Below are 9,737 nucleotides of genomic sequence, written 5' to 3'. Positions count from 1 at the left end.
GCGAGATCATGACCTGAGCTGAAGTAGGGTGCTCAGCCAGCAGAGTCACCCAGGTCCTCCTGTCTATTTGTTTTTAAGAGAGAGAGAGAGAGAGAGAGAGAGAGAGAGAGAGAGAGAGAGAGAGAGAATCCCAAGCAGGCCCTGCACCGTCAGTCTCATGAACCCTGAGATCATAACCTGAGCTAAAACGAAGAGTCAGACATTTAACCGATGAGCCACCCAGGCAGCCCAGTATGTCAGTACTTGTGACATCAGATGTGGAGGTTTTTTTCCCATACTAAGTAATTCTCTGACACCAGCTGGTTGTCCTATAATTTCACTCAATTCTGATCCCATCTACCTGGAGTTATCCCACAGGTTAAGAGCCCAGTCCACAAGTCTGTCCCCTCCCCACCCCCAGGTCAGATGCCAACTGCAAGTCCAGTTTGTCACCTGTACTTCTGATCCACTGGCTATAAATCAGAAGTTCCCACAACCCCCTCCTGGCGTTTGATTAATTTCTTAGATGGGCTCACAGAACTCTGAAAGACAGTTTACTTACGAGATTACCAGTCTATTGCAAAGGATCTAACTCAGAACCAGCCAAATGGAAGAGACGTGTTGAGCAAGGTTTGTGGAGGGTCAAAGGAGCAGGGCTTCCGTGCTCCTTCTGGGCACGCCGCTCTCCCACCCCAAGATAGGCCACAAGGCCATGTAGATTATTTTGAGCTGAAAATAATCAAGGCCCAAAAGACTCAAGAAGAAATTCTGACCTACCCAACACCCCCACCAAATGCCTAAAAAACATTTAGATAGAGGGCCTGTACCAGGGAGAGAGCTGCTAACAGAGATTCCTTATTATCTGAGAAACTTATCTAAATAACAGGGCAACCTGTGTTTTCCACACTGCTCCTCTCACTTCCTGCTAATGGCCTTCCTCTCCTTTGCACCCCCACACTCCCACTCCCCTTCTGGGGTCAGGATGACAGACACACCTCATTCTGCCTTAGCGTCTTTGGAAGTTCATGTCTGTGTGGATTCCCCAAACGTACAAAGCTAAATTTGATTTTTTCCTGTCCATCTGTCTCATGTAAATTTAATTCTCAGTCCAGCCAGAAGAACCTTGGACGGAGGACAATTTCTCCCTCCTCAAGAGGGCTTTAACCCCTTCTTTCCTCTGTCATGCCCCAACTATCTGCCTTATTTCTTCACTTTTCTTTTTGTTATTAAGATGTAACCAGGAGTTGGAAGCAGGGCAGGACTTCGCAAAGAGCCAATAGTGTCTCCTTGAAGGGACCAACTCAGCACCTAAAGGGCCACTAGCCCCTGACGATGTCCTCTGGTGTCTGAGGGAGAAATCTGGGGACTGGGGGCCTCATGCAAGCATACTCAGGGAAGCCCATGCTCTCCTGGGTACAGCACTCTCCCTGGGGCCTGGACACTGACCCATCTGCTGAAGGAGCAGCTCCCGTTGGTGTCTGGGAAGGGGGTGCATTAGGCAACCAGCAGATGCTCACTGAGCACCTCTGTGCTGGGCATCGCTCCCAGTAGCCATGAACAAGACCTCTGACCTCCCTGGTCTTCCAATGTACAGGGGCGGGGGAGGCGGCAGACAGATTAATGAATTGAATGAATACAGGTATGGGTAAGTCACCTAAAGGCAATAAAAGAATATTACAGCGTAGTATGACAGAGTGGTCACAGAAGGTCTGAGGAAGGGACTCCTGAGTTGAAGCCTATAGATGAGAAAAAAGGGGAGCACAGTCCACAAGGAATACCACACGCCCCGAAAAGAGAATGAGCTTAGTGGGTCCGCAAGACAGAAGAAAGGTTGTCCTGGCAGGATTAAAGTGACTGACGGGGATGTGCAGGGGGTTGAGCTGAGAGGGAGGTATGCATGGACTGTGCTAGGCCTGTGGGCCATGGTAAGGAATCTGGATTTAACTTGAGGTATCACAGGAAGCAGAGGAGTGACAGGCAGTGAGTGATGTGATTTGAATTCCTGGATTCTCCAGCAAAGGAACACACCCACTCGGATTTCACCTTGCATGACTTGGGGCTGGGAGGCCTGGATGCAGAAGAGGCATCAGAAAAACCATCTCCTGCATGGCTAGGGAATCGAACAATGGTGGAATGGGGGAGGCCTCCCAATCAACAATGAGACCTCAAAGCCTGTGGCTACTTATAATGCTATCAGCCTGCGCTGGAGCTGTGTGTCTGAGCTGGGAGATTTGAACTTTACCTTGGCATTTTGGTGAATCCAACCGAAGGGCCTGCCCAAGGAATACCTCTCCACACTATTCTCACCAGCTGTAGCTGGTACATCCCTCATGTCACCACTGTTTCTATGAGCTCCTTTATTATAGTGTTTTTCATATGGTTTTAGAGTTATTTACATATTTTCTCTTTAACTGGATAATGAGCTGCTTGAGGACAGACACCAAGTTGCTCACTTGGCTGTATGCTGAAGGGACACAGATGACTGGTTAGGCGACTATCCGTGTGGGGTAAAACTAAAGACAAACTTAAACACCTGATTTGTTCCTGGAACAATTCTTTGCTGTTCCATCCTTACAAAGACCACTTCTGACACAACATTGATGGTGGATTGACCAGAGGGCATGTGGTCCAGCTTTGTCCAGATAGAAAGTTTCCTTTCTTCCGAGCCACACCATCTTGAGATTTTGGACCAACTGGGTTGGACCCTTACGAAAAGCTGGGCATAAGTCTATATCAAGGGCCAGCATAGAAAATAGCTGCAATAATTGTTTTTTCTTTTTAGCTGATATATAATCAACAAATAACATCCTATAAGTTGAAAGTCTACAACGTGATGACTTATGTTTAAGTTATGACGACGTAAGATCTACTCTCAGCAACTTCCAACAGCACAATACAGTATTGTTAGCCATAGTCACCACGCTCCATGTTAGATCCCCAGAACTCATTGCTCTAGTGTAGCAATATTCTGGATTCTCTCCACCGGAGGGATGCAGCGGAGAGCTTTATCCATTCACTGCAGAGTATACTCTTTGTAAGAATCTATACAATACATTGCTCTCAGAAGAAGTTCTGTTTTTCTTTTTAAATTTTTTATATAGTTTATTTTTGAGACAGAGAGAGACAGAGCACGAGTGGGGGAGGAGCAGAGAGAGAGGGAGACACAATCTGTAACAGGCTCCAGGCTCTGAGCTGTCAGCACAGAACCCGATGTGATCACAAACCCACGAACCGTGAGATCATGACCTGAGCTGAAGCCGGACGCTTAACTGACTGAGCCACCCAGGTGCTCCAAGTTCTGTTTTTCTTGACCAATTCAATTTGTCAGTATCTCAGGGGCAGTGTGATATATGCCTAATCCGGTTTTCCTCTTTGCTTTGGCCACTTAGGTAGTTTAGCACTGAATTTGTAGCCTATTCCTAGTATCCTTAAAGGACCAATGGAGACAATCAGCACAGAGATTAAGAGGGCTTTGGAGTCAGGCAAACCTGGCTTGACACCTCACTTCTGCTGCTTTCTAGCTATGTGACTGTAGGCCACCTATCTGTTTTTTCCCAAGTATTTAAAAATGGGCATGATCACACTATTTACTTTGGAAAGTTCTTTTGTTGGTAGGATTAAGGGATAAAATCCTAAGCATAACACTTGACACAACAATCAACAAAATTATAGGGGCACCTGACTGGCTCAGAAGAACATGTGGCTCTTGATCTTGGGGTCATGAGTTCGAGCCCCACATTGGGCATAGAGTTCACTAAAAAACAACTAAAAATAAGAACAAATTGCAATCATTTTCAGTTGGTGATAGTAGTTTTGTGTGTTCTAAGATGCAGAAACACACACATACAATTTTCCTACCTCAGAAATGTATAAATTGCTTTGATTTTTTTTATCAGTTTTTTAAAATCTGCTAAATATACCCTTTTGCTATCTAGTGGTATAGATAAGAGCCTCTGGAAAACTTGCCATCGTGGTGATTAAGTGTGCATCTTGGAGGTTCTTCCTCTACACACACACACACTATAGCAAAGGAGCACACCTTATACATCTAACAGGTGACGTAAACACGGAAAGGACACATGGTGGGCTTCAGGTATTCATCACTTCGGGTGACCCTTGGTCATTGCAGTTCATTACTATTTATACCTTCTGATACGTCCTCTGACACAGATCTGTTTGGATTCAAAGGGCAGTTGTTGATTCCAAAGTAATTAAGGAATCTGTTCTTCAGCTTCCTTTTGGGGTCAAATAAATTCAAACAGAGGATCTATTAGGGTGACACTAATGTGTGGTATATCTCCATAAATTTATTTTTTTTGATATTTATTCATTTTTGAGAGAGACAGAGCATGAGAGGGAGACACAGAATCTGGAGCTGGTTCCAGGCTCTGAGCTGTCAGCACAGAGCCCGATGTGGAGCTCACACCCATGAACTGTGAGATCATGACCTGAGCTGAAGTTGGACGCTTAACCGACTGAGCCACCCAGATCCCATCTCCATAATTTAATAAGTCTCAAACTGGGTAAACACAGCTTTATATTTTATAAGAGGAGACCCTGATGTTTATCTTTTAAAAACCATTTTAAAACTTTTTATTGCAGAGGTCAGTTTACTTTCACTTCTTGAGGTGCCTTCCTGCTCAGCAAGGATTCACTGGAGCTCTCTCAGGACAGATGTTTGCTTAACTTGTTTTATAGCTTTATATAACTTTTTATAGCTTTCTTATAGCTATGTAGGGTTAAATGATGCATGATAAGCTGCAGCTCTTTAGTCTGGATATATGCTCACACCTATCAGATGATCACCAAAATCAAGACGCTAAGCATTTCCCTCACCCCCCAGTCTCTTCTGTCTTTTATAACCCATCTCACCTCATCCCTTCTTCCTGCCTCCATTCCCAAGTGACCAGTGACCTGCTTTCCCTCCCGATAGTTTGTATTTTCCAGACTTGCCTTGAGATTCATTCAAGTTGTTATGTGTATCGATGGCTCATTTATGTTTACTTCTGAGTAGTATTCCATCGGTGGCTACTACAATGTTTCTAATCACATGGATATAGGTAATTGTCACTCTCCATACTGTCTGGGAAACAACAACAAAACACTAAACCCATGGCCACCACCTCTAGCAAAAGGACAGACCCGAAAGCCAACAGTTTCTACACTCATCCCTCCCCTAACTTCATTTTCTTCTCTCTTTTCCTTTTGTTATTAAGTTCCTCCTTCCACATATCTTTTAATTTTGTTATGTACACTTAAGTCAGTCATCTTGGATCTTTTCTGAAACAAGGACCAAGCACGACTAAATGATGCTCAGTTTTTATTTGACTTTATCAGTTCTTTCATCCTGTTTTCTTTAGGGAGCCTGGATCTTGTTGACTTGCTCTACTTACAGATGCTCATCATATCCTGCTTGGACAGCTGTACCATCTCTGGAGTCCTGGTCTCTAAGGTCATCTCCCTTCTATTCACCTGCTATGATGTCACCAGGTTATCATTCTACAGTAGAAATCTGATCATGTCATTCCCACGCAAAACACCCACCCAAAGGAACTGAAGTCCTTAGCATAATAAGGCACATCATTAGTCATTCATTCTTTCTACAAATAGTACCAAGCACTGCTTCTGTATCAGGCTCTATGCTAGCTGGCTAAGTGTGGAGGTATGGAGACGAACCAGAGAGATGTGGCCTGCACCCTCATGGAATTTGTATTCGAGTAGGGAGCCAAATAAACAACCATGTAACCAATATAATTATGAACTGGATAAACATGAAGTTGTTATTAAGTCGCCAGGGTGCTGTGACGGAGTTCTGGGAGCAGGGGTAAATGGCAGAGAAGCGACATCTTTCTGAGGAGGTGACATTTATAGTGCTTAAATTGTGACAAAGAGATGGCCATGGGGAGAGTTCTAGGCAAAGGAAACATCAGGTTTCCTTGATGGAAAAAGTGCAGGTGGCCAGTATGGCGGGATGCGGTGAGGTCACAGGATGGTTGAGCTCTGCCTGCTTCTTCAGCCTCACTTCTCAAAACACAGGCCCACGGGCACCCACCCTAAATCCCAGACACACACAGCTACCCAGTATTTCCTCAACACACCATGGCTTCTCATTTTTCACCTGCTCCCTCCTGCCAGGGCAACCCCACCCTTGGTGACTGGGTTTCTAAATAATACCTCCCCTGAAACCTCCGGGTTCCTCGCCTACCCTCCTCCTCTGTGCACTAGACTGTCCTTCCTCCTCTGTCCTTCCACGGGAGTCTGGATGTACGTCTCCTTTTTTATACAGCCAGCATCTACTGAGTGCTTTCTATCTGCCAGGCACTGTTCTAAGCACTTTTATATACTCAACTTTATGAGGAGGTTCATTTAAAATCCTCAGAACTTCTACCAACTAGAAATTATTACTATCTCCACCCTATAGATGAAAAAACTGCATCCCAGAGAAGTTACATAAATCATTGACAGCTACACGATGAGTAAATGGCAGAGTCAGGATTTCAACCCAGACCAGTTTGTATTTTAAGCACTAAGCCCTTTTTGCCTTGTAAGATTGATCATAGTAGCTAATATTTATCAAGCACTCCCTATGTGCTGGGCTTTCTTCTCGACTCTTGATATAAATGAGCTTATTGAATCCTACAACTCTGAGGTAGATACTCTCCGGGCTCACGACCAGTAAGTCTGGCCCTAAGACCAGAACTCTCCTCGTGGTGTCCACATCCTGTCCGAGTCAGCAATCCCAATGACCCCTGTACCCAGAAATTACACAACAGATTTCTGCTGGCTGAATGAATGAGCAGACCCAGTGCTTTTCCTCTTTGCTCAGGATTCAAAGTTCAAGAACCTACAGTGCCTGGAAATAGCTGGAGAAATTATAGTGGAATATAAATATGTTGTAGAAAATACACACCACTGAGAATTGATTAATATAAAGGCTAACTAGGGGCGCCTGGGCAGTTCAGTCAGCTGAGCGTCTGACTTCAGCTCAAGTCATGATCTCACAGTTTGTGGGTTCGAGCCCCGCAGCACGCTTTGTGCTGACAGCTCAGAGCCTGGAGCCTGCTTCAGATTCTGTGTCTCCGTCTCTCTTTCTCTGCCCCTCCCCCACTCATGTTCTGTCTCTCTCTCTCTCTCTCAACAATAAATAAACATTAAAAAAAGTTTTTAAATATAAAGGCTAACTTAACACGCATAGTCACTGTATTTGAAATGTGAGATAAGGAAGTTTCTTTACGTATCAGAGATTGTATTGTGTATTAGATGTACTAACCAACCTTTCTAACAGCAAAATGAGGCAAAGTGCTGCTTCCAAGACAGGTTGGCAGAATTTAATACTTTTTTTTAAGTTTACTTATTTTTAGAGAGAGTGAGCAGAGGATGGGCAGAGACAGGCGGGGAGAGACTCCCAGGCAGCCTCCATGCTGTCCGAGCAGTGCCCAACACAGGGCTTGAGCTCATGAAATTTGAGATTATGACCTGAGCTGAAATCAAGAGTCAGATGCTTAACCAACCGAGCCACGCAAGCGCATCCAGATTGGCAGACTTTTTAAATTCTGAAATACTAAGTGATACGGACTAATATATAGAACAGTGGGATTCTCCTACATTGCTGGTGGGATTGTAAATTCATACAATTTGGCAAAACTAACATTGAAGATAGCATCCCACAATTTTATTCCTTTGTATACTGCCTAAGGACACATGAATATGACATACACATGCAAATGCTTTTATTGTTATAAAATGGTGCTGTTATGGAAAAACAGTAGGATAGTTCCTCAAAAAGTTAAAAATAAAACTACCATATGATCAAGCAATTCCTCTTCTGGGTATATGCCCAAAAGATTTGAAAGCAAGGCACTCAAAGGTGCCTGGGTGCCTGGGTGGCTCAGTCGGTTAAGCATCTGACTTTGGCTCAGGTCATGATCTCACAGTTTTTGAGTTCAAGCCCCACATCAGACTCTGTGCTTACAGCTCAGAGTCTAGAGCCTGCTTCAGATTCTGTGCCTCCCTCTCTCTGCCCCTCCCCCACTCACAGTCTGTCTCTCTCTCTCTCAAAAACATTTAAAAAAGTTAAAACAAACAAAAAAAATACAAGCAAGAACTCAGATATATGTACATCTGTGTTTACAGTAGCATTATTCAACAATGGCCCAAAGATGGAAACAATCCAAATGCCCACGGACAGCTGAATGGATAAATAAAAGGTTGTACGTACACACAGTGGAATATAACTCAACTTTTAAAAGGCAGGATATTCTAATAGATAAACCTTGAGGACATTATGCTAAATGAAAGTAACTAGTCACAAAAGGACACATACAGTACGATTCCACTTACGTGAATTTAACTGCAGTCAAATTCTAAGGAACAAAGGTAGAATGGAGGTTGCCAGGGCCTCAGGGGACAGAAGGTGGAGGAGTCACTGTTTAATGGGCCTAGAGTTTCAGTTTTACAAGATGAAAAGGGCTCTGGAAATGCGTGGTGGTGAGGGTTGCACAACCATGTGAATATACTTAATGCCACTGAACTGCACACTTAAAAATGCTTTTAGCAGCTTTGTAACAGTGAAAAACTACAAACACCTTAATGTTAAATTGCAGTATCTTCACATAGTGGAATACTACATAGTGGCCAGAGTAGGTGAATTAGATCCACTGCCTACATTTACTAACACAGGTGAATCTCAAACACAATATTAAAAGACAAAAAGGAAGTTGCATAATGATACGCAGAGCATAAAGTCTAAAATCATGTCTTAGTCCGGTCAGACCGCTATCGCAGAATACAATACACTGAGCGGTTTATAAAAACAACAGAAATTCATTTCTTACAGTCCCAGAAGCCGGAAAGGCCAATCTTCTGGCAGATTCAGTGTCTGGTGAGGGCCTTCTCTCTGATTCATACACAGTCATCTCTCTGTGTCTTCACATGGGCCTCAGGGGCTCCCTGAGTCTCTTTTACAAGTGCACAAATCCCACTGTATATGGCTCTGCTCTATGACCTCATCACCTCCAAAAGGCCTCACTTCCAAATACCATCACACTGGGGATTAGATTCAACATATGAATTTTGGGGGGACACATTCAGCCCACAGCAACATGCAATATTTACGGAAACATAAATGTACAGTATTAGCTTTATTTTTTTTTAATGTTTTATTTATGTTTGATAGAGAGAGAGAGACAGAGCACAAGAGGGGGAGGGGCAGAGAAAGAAAGAGACACAGAACCGGAAGCAGGCTCCAGGCTCTGAGCTAGCTGTCAGCACAGAACCTGACGCGGGGCTCGAACCCACGAACGTTAGATCTGACCTGAGCCGAAGTCAGAGGCTTAACAGACTGAGCCACCCAGGCGCCCTAGTATTAGCTTTAAAAGGTGCATGGGATTGGGGTCCCTGGCTGGCTCAGTCAGTAGAGCATGTGACTCTTGATCCTAGGGTCATGAGTTTGAGCCCCACATTAGGTGTGGAGCCTACTTAACAAAAGAGGTGCCTGGGGTTGATAAACATCAAATTCAGTAAAGTATTACCTCTAGGAAGGAAAAGAAATGTCTGGCATTTGTAAGAGTTGCCATGGGAGGGCGACTGAGCGGCCACTCTGCCGTGGAGAGCTGCGCGCACTGACAGCCCCCACCTGCAAACCCGGGATGACCCGAGCCAGCTGAAGAGCACCAGCGGCCATTTTATTGCGGGTCAGAGAATAGTTCCAGGCACCGCCAGGGACCGACGACCCCCACTCTCAATCTGGCCTCTCTCAA

The sequence above is a fragment of the Suricata suricatta genome, chromosome 17 (assembly GCF_006229205.1).
Source record: "Suricata suricatta isolate VVHF042 chromosome 17, meerkat_22Aug2017_6uvM2_HiC, whole genome shotgun sequence".
NCBI classification, from domain to species: domain Eukaryota; kingdom Metazoa; phylum Chordata; class Mammalia; order Carnivora; family Herpestidae; genus Suricata; species Suricata suricatta.
This window is presented reverse-complemented; position numbering follows the sequence as displayed.